Source organism: Phacochoerus africanus, chromosome X (genome assembly GCF_016906955.1).
Source record: "Phacochoerus africanus isolate WHEZ1 chromosome X, ROS_Pafr_v1, whole genome shotgun sequence".
Taxonomy (NCBI): domain Eukaryota; kingdom Metazoa; phylum Chordata; class Mammalia; order Artiodactyla; family Suidae; genus Phacochoerus; species Phacochoerus africanus.
Genome location: NC_062560.1, coordinates 89102280 through 89113184, shown reverse-complemented (window position 1 = coordinate 89113184; position 10905 = coordinate 89102280).

Genomic DNA, 10905 nt, shown 5'->3' with positions numbered 1-10905 from the left:
CACAAATAAGTAGGCTCACTGACAGTTCTTCCCTTGCAAGGCAGTTAGAAACTCTAAATTTATAAGCTATGAGTTTATACTAGCTAAAAACAGACACAAGTGTCAGAGTATTTAGGAAATTTGTGTGCAGTTAACCTAAAATGATGACCATCTTATATTTTGACATATCTTTATCATATAGGGGATTGGGCAAATAAAGTGAAACCAAATATCTACAGATAATTTTTTTTTTGTCTTTTTGTCTTTTCTAGGGCCGCTCCCGCGGCACATGGAGGTTCCCAGGCTAGGGGTCTAATTGGAGCTGTAGCCACTGGCCTATGCCAGAGCCACAGCAACGTGGGATCCGAGCTGCATCTTCGACCTACACCACAGCTCATGGCAACGCCGGATCCTTAACCCACTGAGCAAGGCCAGGGATTGAACCCGCAACCTCATGGTTCCTAGTTGGATTCGTTAACCACTGAGCCACAATGGGAACTCCTCTACAGATAATTTTGAAGAATGTAATACTATGAACTATTTTAATGGAATAAAATTTAAAAATAAGATAATTTCAATAACAGGTCACTACAACATCAAAGAATAAATTTCTTAATTTCATCAGACTGTAAAATGGCTTTGCTTCATTTTGCAATGACTAGAACTTGTAACTTTAATAAGTAGTATTATCATGATCTTAAATCATGTTGGAAGGAACAGGGCTTTACAAAGAGACAAACAATATTCGTGATTTCAACAAATGTTCTCTTTCATGGAGTTCCCATCGTGGCTCAGAGTAAATGAATATAACTAGCACCCATGAGGATGCAGGATCAATCCCTGGCCTCGCTCAGTGAGTTAGGGATCCAGTGTTTTGCCTTGAGCTGTGGTGTAGGTCACAGACATGGCTCAGATCTGGAGTTGCTGTGGCTGTGGCGTAGGCCAGCAGCTACAGCTCCAATTCGACCTCTAGCCTGGGAACCTCCATATGCTGAGGATGCAGCCCTAAAAAGACAAAAAATATATAAGTATATTCTCTTTCAAAAGCAGGGGAAAATGAACAGTGGCACTTGGATTTTGTAAGTGACTCTATTTGATTTGAAATCTCCATTAATCTCAGATTAACAGAGCTATTATTTATATTATTGTTATTATTGTCTTTTGAGGGCTGCACATGCAGCATATAGAAGTTCCCAGGCTAGGGATTGAATCAGAGCTGTAGCTGCCAGCCTACACCATAGCTGCAGCAACACAGGATCCGAGCTGCATCTGCGACCTACCAAAGTTCATGGCAACACTGGATCCTTAACCCACTGAGCAAGGCCAGGGATCGAATCCACGTCCTCACGGATACTGGTCAGGTTCATTCCCACTGCACCACCACTTGAACTCCATATATTAAGTTAGCAAAGTTCTTTGCACATGTGCAAGTAACCATGGGGCTATAAAAATGAAAACAAGGACTGGTGGGGGAGACAAATAAATCCTGCTAACTGTAAGGAAGAATGGCATACAGGCTAAAGCTCCCTTAGAATACTTCTTTCCTACTTTCCTGGCATTAAAAAAAAAAAGCTCTCCTTTAATGAATGAAATGCATCTTGGCTCCCACTCTAAAAACCAAAGCAACATAATGTAAACTGTGTGAACGCAGAGACTGTATCTGCTTATTTACCACTTATTTGCTAGTGCTTAATACAGTGCCTAGCATACAGTAGGCATCCAGGAGATATTGCTGAATCCATAGATGAGGAAGCAGCAGCTGAGTTTTCCTTTGCAACATTAACAAGGATGAAACAGGAAGTCATTCCACTGTATATTTAGTAAATAACGTATTTGTTATCTATTGCTGCCTAACAAATTACCTCAAAATCTAGCAGCTTAAAACAACACGCCATTTATTATCTCATAGTTTCTGTGGGTCAGGAAGCTGGACATGACTTAGATGCTTGAGATTAGGCTCTCTCACAAGGCTGCAGTTGTTCTCGAGGCGCCACTGGAAAGGATCCACTTCCTAGCTCACTCACAACGGTTGGCAGGATTCAGTTCCTCGTGGGCATTTTTACCAAGGCCTCAGTCCCTTGGTTCCTTACTATGAGGGCCTCTCTGCAGAGCATGTCACAGGATGGCAGCTCGCTTCATCAGCATGAGCAACCAAGAGGACAGGAGAAATTACAAGACAGACAGATGTCAGTCTTCTGTAAACTAATCACAGAAGTGACATCTTACCCCTTTTGCTGTATTCTGTCACTTAAAGCAAGTCACTAGGTCCAGCCCACATCAAGGGAAGGGTATAACACAAAGCAGTGAATCGCTGTGATCTTTGGGGGCCACATCAGAATGTCGAGTAGACTGGCTGATTTGAGTGTAGGATAAATGAAGAAACTGCACAGAAGATGAAGCTGGAAAGTAGACTGAGGTCAGGCCAACCATGGAGGGGTCAGGCCATCTCTCCAGGAGGTAGAGATGTCTGAACTTTGTTCTGATGCTCACTACTCAAAATGTAGTTCATGGTATCAGCAGCATGCATATCACACCTAAATATTTGCTAGAAAGACAGAACCTCAGGCTCTTACCACAGACCCATGGGATCAGAGTCTGCCATTGTAACAAGATCCCATGTACATTAAAGTTTTTTAAATGCTGCTCTTGTTACTGAGGAGGAGAAAACAGCTTTTGTAAAGTCTGAAACATGAAAGGAAAAGGAGGAGGAATGAATCAAAGATGACTACATGTTTTGAGAACACAAGATTATTAGGAGATTTATAGAAGACTACAGTTGACCCTCAGTATCTGTGGTTCCCATACTTCATTCTGCACTAGAATCACCTGAGGAGCTTTTACAAAGAGGTGCCCAGCTCCTTGGAGAAATGCTGATTCTAGGGCTGGAGCATCTTGTAGAAAAATAAAGTGGTCAAAATACAAAAGGATATGGGTAGCTCAAAGGGGAACTGGAGCTAACCTCTTAAGAGTTCCCAACATCCAAAGCTGTAAATATTTGAGCATCTAAATAAATATTACTAGGTCATAACCCAAAGTAAAAAATAAATATCCATTAATTCATAACTGATATAAATGACTGAATACATAAATAAATGGAGAGGTCAATCTTCCATAGAGAATTCCTAGTAATATATGCAGATATTTCACTCTCCAGGAGGTAGAACCCATTTGCCCTCTGCCACTGAGTGTGAGCTGAACTGAGTGACTTGCTTCAAGAAAAAAAAAAAAAGAGTATGAGAAGTTTCTGAAAAAATAGTATCTTTGCAATTAAGAGCCTGGAAAACACTGATAAATTTAGCCTGACTAGTGTTAATTTATGCTGACAGTATGTACTCTTCAAGATGATGTGATGAGAATGGTACCTCACTTTTGTGGTAATCCTCCCCAAATCTCAAAACCCCAGTCTAACCATGAGAAAAACCCAAACTGAGGATGACATTCTATAAAATACCTCACCAATTCTCCTTATATTCATCAAGAGAATGAAAAACCAGTAAAGACAGAAACTCATAGACCAGGGGAAGCTAAGGGAACATGATGATTCAGTGCAATGAAGGCTCCTGGATTGGATTCTGGAAGATAAAAGACATTAGTGTCAAAACTAGTGAAATCTGAATAATGAATGATGAAATAACTCTGAGTATAGCTGTAGTTTAGTTAATAGTTATGTACCAATGTTAATTTCTTAATTTTGACAAATGTACCATAATTAAGATATTAACTTTAGGGCACTGGGTAACAGGTTTACAGGAACTTTGTACTATTTTTACAACTTTTCTATAAACCTAAAATGATTCCCAAATAAAATGTTCATTATAAAACAGACATCCAGGCCTCATGTCTGAGATTCTAATTTGTCTGGGTAAGTGAGGGGGAGTGATGGTTAACCATCATTATTTTCTAGAAATTCCCCAGATGATTCTATTGTTCAGCAGGGTAGAAAATTATTAGTGGTTCTCAAACTCAGGTGTGCATCAGAATCCTCGGGGGGTGGAGGGCTTGCCAGGCCCCCACCCTGAGTTTGTGATTTATAGTAGGTCTGGGGGTGGGGCCTGAGAGTTGCACCTCTCACAAGTTGTCAAGTGATATGAATTTGCTGGTGTGGGCTCCACACTTTAACCACTGCTGTATACCAGCATCCTATGGTGATTTTTCTCAAAACACTATGAAAAGTAACAGCATGATACAAAGCAGTGTGATTCAATATAAAGAACACTAGTCTTCAGCTCAAGAGACTTGAATTCTAGTCCTCAATTTGTCATCATTCAACTATAGGACCTAGATGAAGCACTTAACACCTCTCTTAGCCTCAAGCTTCTCATTTGTAAAATAGAGACTGGTTAATTGACCATTAAATCAAAAGAAAAATCTCTTTCAGTTTTTCAGATTGCCATCCAGTTCTGTTATCTCAGATTTGATAAGCAATTCCAGGATGTCTAACCCAGTATTTCTAAAACATTAGTGGAAGGAGTTCCTGCCGTGGCTCAGTGGTTAACAAACCTGACTGGTATCCATGAGGACTCAGGTTCGATCCCTTGCCTTGCTCAGGGGGTTAAGGATTTGGCATTGCAGTGAGCTATGGTGTAGGTCACAGATGTGGCTCAGATCCCCGAGTTGCTGTGGCTGTGGCCAGCAGCTGCAGCTCCAATTCAACCCCTAGCCTGGGAACTTCCATATGCCGCAGGTGCAGCTGTTAAAAATAAATAAACAAAATCCAGGAGTTCACATTGTGGCTCAGCGGTAATGAACCCGACTAGTAACCATGAGGAGGTGGGTTTGATCCCTGGCCTTGCTCAGTGGGTTAAGGACCTGGCGTTGCCATGAGCTGTGGTGTAGTTCGAAAACTCGGCTCGGATCTGGTGTTGCTGTGGCATAGGCAGGCAGCTGTAGCTCAGATTAGACCCCTAGCCTGGGAACCTCCATATGCCGCAGGTGCGGCCCTAAAAAGACAAAAGATAAAAAAAGTGTTTTTTAAAAAACATTAGTGGAAGATTTTTCTCTAAAATACATGCTACAATCATGAAGTAATGAAGATAATTTAATCAATAAGGCAGAGCTAATACATTCAAATTAATAACATCCTCATTTCATGTCATCACCATACACTTCATCCAAATATGTCACTGCCCAAAATATTTCTGAAACTCCTCTAATATACATCAAAGCTAGTTTTTAGGCCATACAAGAAAAACAGTCTTACTACTTTTCAAATCACACCTCAATGACTAAAAGTAGCCAGCTTTCTCACCCACATTAGCCACCAGACAGCCCTTCAAATGACCCTTGGTTATTTCTAAATACCAAAATTGCTCTAAAAGAACAGTCTTAGCCATTAGGGGGAAGAAAACTTATTTAAGAACTTGATAAAAGATATGCAGACCTCCCCAGAAAAATACATCAGCATGCAAAATAATTTTAATCTGTAGACTCTTAGAAACTCCCAATCTGGGGAGATAAAAGATTTACCACTACTAGGAAAATCCAAATGTTCCAAAAAGATTCAGAAGGAATCATTTGGAGCCAACTCATCTGAAAGAAACAAATGCACAATATGAAAAGCACTGGACTTGGGCTGTGAATAAGGCACCTCAAGATATGGCTTCTGACATGGCTGTCACTGACCAGTTTGGAGCCAAGAAGTCACTTTGCTCTTAGTGTCAATTTCTACATTTGCAAAATGAAGGAGAAAAGGGGATTGAGCTACATCAATGGTTCTCCATGTGTTCATTGGCCCAGCATCAGTATCACCTAGGAACTCAATAAAAATGCCTACTGAATCAGAAACTCTAGGAGTGGGGCCTGGCCATCTGTATTTTAACAAGCCCTCCAGGGGATTCTGATGACACTCAAGTTTGAGAACTACCAAGCTAAATGATCCCTAAAGTCCATTCATACTCTAAAATTCTACAAATTTATTTGGAAAATATAAACTTCAGTAAGTGAAAATACAAAATCAAAACCAACAGTGTCAGTCACATCTGTTTAAAAAGATTCAACTATACTTCATTTTAAAAAAGAAGAGGTTGGAGTTCCCTTTGTGGCTCACTGGTTAACAAATGTGACTAGGATCCATGAGGATGCAGGTTCAATCCCTGGCCTCCCTCAGTGGGTTAAGGATCCAGCATTACCGTGAGCTATGGTGTAGGTCGCAGATGTGGCTCAGATCTGACATTGCTGTGGTGTAGGCCGGCGGCTGCAGCTCCAATTCAAACCCCTAGCCTGGGAACTTCCATATGCCACAGGTGCGGCCATAAAAAACAAAAAAGTAAAAAATAAATTTAAAAAGAGGTTTTCTAAAATTAATTTCTAAGGGATAAAAGGCTAAGAATCTCTACCTTATGTCTCCCACAGTACCCTTACATAATTCTTTACAAATACCAGGTATTCATATCCTTACCATGTGGTACAATTTTGGCTGAAAAAAAAATTCTTCGACCCAGAGGTAGGTGAGACAGAAAATACCTGGTTCAATTTATTTGAACAGTTAGTTCCTTCCCTTCTGCCTGCTATCCAAATTATTCCATGGCTTTATTCACAAAGTAGCAAGAAAACAACTGGGATTTGTTTTTACCTAAAAGCAACAGACATCTCATTTTCACTGAAAATTTCCTCAAGATATAGTATCAGGACTTATCAAGCAATAAAAATAATTATTCTACCTTAGTGCTAACTAAAGCAGGATGACTTTGAAATTAATAAGACTGGGGTTCCCATCGTGGCTCAGCAGAAATGAATCTGACTAGCATCCATAAGGACGCAGGTTCGATCCCTGGCCTCGCTCAGTGGGTTAAGGATCTGGCATTGCCATGAGCTGTAGTGTAGGTCGCAGACGCGGCTCGGATCTGACATTGCTGGGGCTGTGGTGGAGGCAGGCAGCTGCAGCTCCAATTCAACTCCTAGCCTGGCAACCTCCATATACTGTGGGTGTGGCCCTAAGAAGACAAAAAAAAAAAACAGAAATTAGTAAGACCAATGGCTATGGTTTTGATTTCAAACAAGTAAGCCAGATAATTGATAAGGAATTATTTTTATTGAGGTATGATATCACAGTTTTGTATATAATAGAAGTACTTTTTTTTTTTTAAGAAATCTGATATATAATCTTTAAAAATGTCACCTGTGAGCTTTAGTATCACTGGGGTGTTGCAGTAAGGTGAGTGGATGGGAGGATAAAAGAAATAAGATTGGCCATGAGAGAAGAGTTGAAGTAGATATGGTTATGTGGGTATTAATTTTACTGTCCTACTTGAAAATTTTTAAAAGACAAAGCAGAAAAATATATCAATTCAGTTATCTCCTGGTTTTGAGAAAAAAGAATAAGCATGTAACAGAGGATCCTGGCAACCAAATGAATAACCTGGAATGTTAAAAATGTTATTTACCCATTATAAAGGGAAGTAACACTGTACCTAAATTAGTATCTATCAACCTATTACTAAGAAACACAGATAATAGAAACATCCCACTTGTCAGACTCAAATAACAGTGACTCCATTAAGGCTCTCACAGCACAAGAATAAGGAAATACTCTGAGGGGTGATTCTAAAACTCATACTTCCACTTATTTATAAGCAGGTTTTTTTTTTTTAATGGAGTGTTTAAAAGTTTACATCCAAGTATTATCACTTAAAATTGATTTTGCATCAGGGAAGGATGAACTGAGAAAACTCCATGGCAGTACTCTTTGCAACAATAAAAACAGAAATTGGCACCCAATTTCCACATTATTCAAACATTAGGTCACATTCGTAGTAAAATGAAATAGTCAACATTTGATAAATTTCTCCACTGAGATAGTGGCTTTAGTGAAGTAAAAAACTCACTCTCCTTCCCATCCCAATCACTCCTAATAAGGTAACTGTGGGCAGCAGTTTTGAGTCACTGATTACTGTGGACTGGTAAAATAATGATAGTGGTCACTACATAAAACATCAAATCTCTAGACTAGTACTATTCACAAGAACTTTCTGTGATGATGGAAATGTTCTGTATCCTGTATTTTCCAATACAGAAGCCTCCTGATATATGCTACTAGTAGCACTTGAAGTGGTGCTAATGGCACCGAGGAATTAAATTTTAATGTAATTTGAATTCATTTAAATAGGTACATGTGGCTAGTGGTTACCATAATGAACAGCATATACAGCTCTAGAGTACCTAAGGGAAGAAAAACACACACACTTATGTATATGTTTCACTCAATATCTAAGTCACATTTATTAAAAATTGAAGATTACAGAAAAGCAGGAATAATATTGGCTTTATTAAACAAGCTCAATTAACTTACCTTTGACTAATAAATCAAAGTATTTAATATCACAAAAGGAATTTTGAGCATGAGGTCAGTTCCAACCTCTGAAATTAAAAACAAAAGAAAAGCAGCTAGGACAGTTTCTGAAGGAGAGAGCAACCACAGACCTCCCTCTAGTGGCAAGAGATAAAGTTGCTGCTGAAAAGCTAAATTGCTGCTGTACCTATACATAAAACTGCTCACAGACATTTCTTTTACATAATTACAACCGAAAAACTCTAGAACAATATGTAAGGAAAATATATCTGATTTTTTAAACAAGGATTTGACCTAATTTTCATTTAACTATGAAAGCTAAACTCTCTAGAAATCTGATCTTTCCAGGAAAAAAAATAATGATTTGACAATGGCATTTGGGAAATTAGGGTTTTCATAAAGCAAAAGTTTATAGAGGCTTAACCAAACTGTGAGCAAAATAAAAGAGAGCAGTTCTTCTCTGTTGATAAATGTTCTGGGATGGGACATGAAAAGGAGTGGATTCAGAAGTATAAAGTAGTAAGCAGCAGTGGGTTTGTAAAAATTCATGGTACATCAAAAGAGACAATTTAAAATATTACAAGTTCTTAATAATGAAAACACTTTTCATTCTTAAAATGAGTTTTAAAAGACAGCTCTGCCACATTGCCATTTTAATTATAAGCATACATACTCATTTAGATTTAACTATTGAACTACTTACTCTCAAGTATAAGAAGGAACTCAAAATAGAAATGACTTGTGTTACAGCTATTGTTTTTCCCTCACGGCTTCAGGAAAAACAGCTTTTATATACACTGTAGTAAGTACAGAATGTACAGAAGACAGTTATATATACAAAAGTGCATTAATATAGTAATACATTTAGCAGAAATACAGGAAAAAAATCCTGGTTAACAATCTGATACATTACAGTATTTAAGACTACTTGAAGATTCTCCAAACCAGTCAACTTCCTACTTGCTTTGGTTATGATATTGATGCTACATAACTAACCTTTGAAACTAAAAAAAACAAAAACAAAAACACACAAATTTTTAACCATCTGTGAAATGTTTTACATATAATTAATAGCTTTTGACAACAGTTCTATAAAACTCCCAATGTAAAGATTTAGAATGGATAATAGCTGTATCTAAATTAGAATGATCAAAGAGGAAATTAAATTGATCCACTACAGGAACAGACATGGTCTGCTCCATTCCTAAAAGCCTCTGCTAGATAACCTAACCCCAAAGTCTCAACTTAAATCCAAGTTGGTCAGCTACTATTTAAAGAGCAAGCAGCTCCACAAAACAAGCCATGGCTTCAGGCCACTGTTCCTTAGAACAATTCAGAATAGGTAAGTGTTAACTTGTCATTTATACATATTAATTCTACAACTACCTTTATATAGTCAAAATGCATATGTATAATTAGAGCAATTCTCCTCTTTTGTACCCCCATCCCTCACCACAAAAAAAGAACACAGATTTTCACAGGTTCCACTGACCACAAAGATGTAACAAAGAAATCTGACAATAAAAGCATTACATACTGAAATCAGAGAAGACCAAATCAGTTTTTCCAAGTTCAGTATGAATACCGAATTAAAAATTAATTTACCATTATGTGATCTAGATTAAAACATTAATAACCTTGATTTAAATTATAATTATGAGGGGGGCTGAAAAACAATTTTAATATTATAAAAAATATAAAAATAAAATTTTAGTGAGTCAACCCAAATCTTAGGCTATACCATGCAATTTCCTTACTCTTAACAGCCAGTTACTTAGAGGAATTTTCAGAGTTCTTTCTAAGCCTTTTGGAATAAGTAAGTTATTTCCAAAAAAATAAGAATTAAGCATATCTAAGGAGCAATATTTCAGATACTTTGCTGACAGGGATGCCTAGATCTAAATACCTTTCGGATGCTTCTCGCCCACTTAGCATAATTTCATTGTAAAGATAAAACTTATCTTACTTTGTCAGACTTAAAATGAATCCAAAGTTACCACAGTACATGTGTATACAAATACTTATTTTCTACCTAATAGTCCTTTTAAAGATTAAGTTTACCTGTAAGTTTAGACATGTTGAATGTCAGTGTGCTCAACATCAATACTATGATTTGAAAATAGCTGGAAAATTCCTGTCAACCATCTCAAACTATAAACTACTTCAAGTAATCCCCTTCCCAATTCTGAGCAAACATTTTTCTTATAGATAGAAGTGCTAAAAGGTAATTTGTTAAAGGGAAGGGACATGTTCGGCTATTACACGAATGAATACAAAAGAATCTCTATAAAGTTAACTAGAGAATCAACTTGCCATATAATCTCTGTTCTTGAAGTATTTCTGCCTTGAAAATTCTCTCTCCAGAGTTATCTGGGTTTAAAAAGTATTCTGGTTTATGACATTTTTCAGGGAAAAAATAAAAGGAAAACATTAAGCTATAATTTAGATAAAACTTCAGTATTCTTCAGTGACCTAACTGGGCCAAGAATAAAGTTACACAAATGAAATTTAAGATGTGAAGTTTTTTGTTTTGCTATACACTCTATTATTCATTGATTGGTTCGATTTAATGCCTTTACTTACTGATATCCAACAGCAGGGGCATTTTATAGAAACAAATTACAACATTTACATTTGAG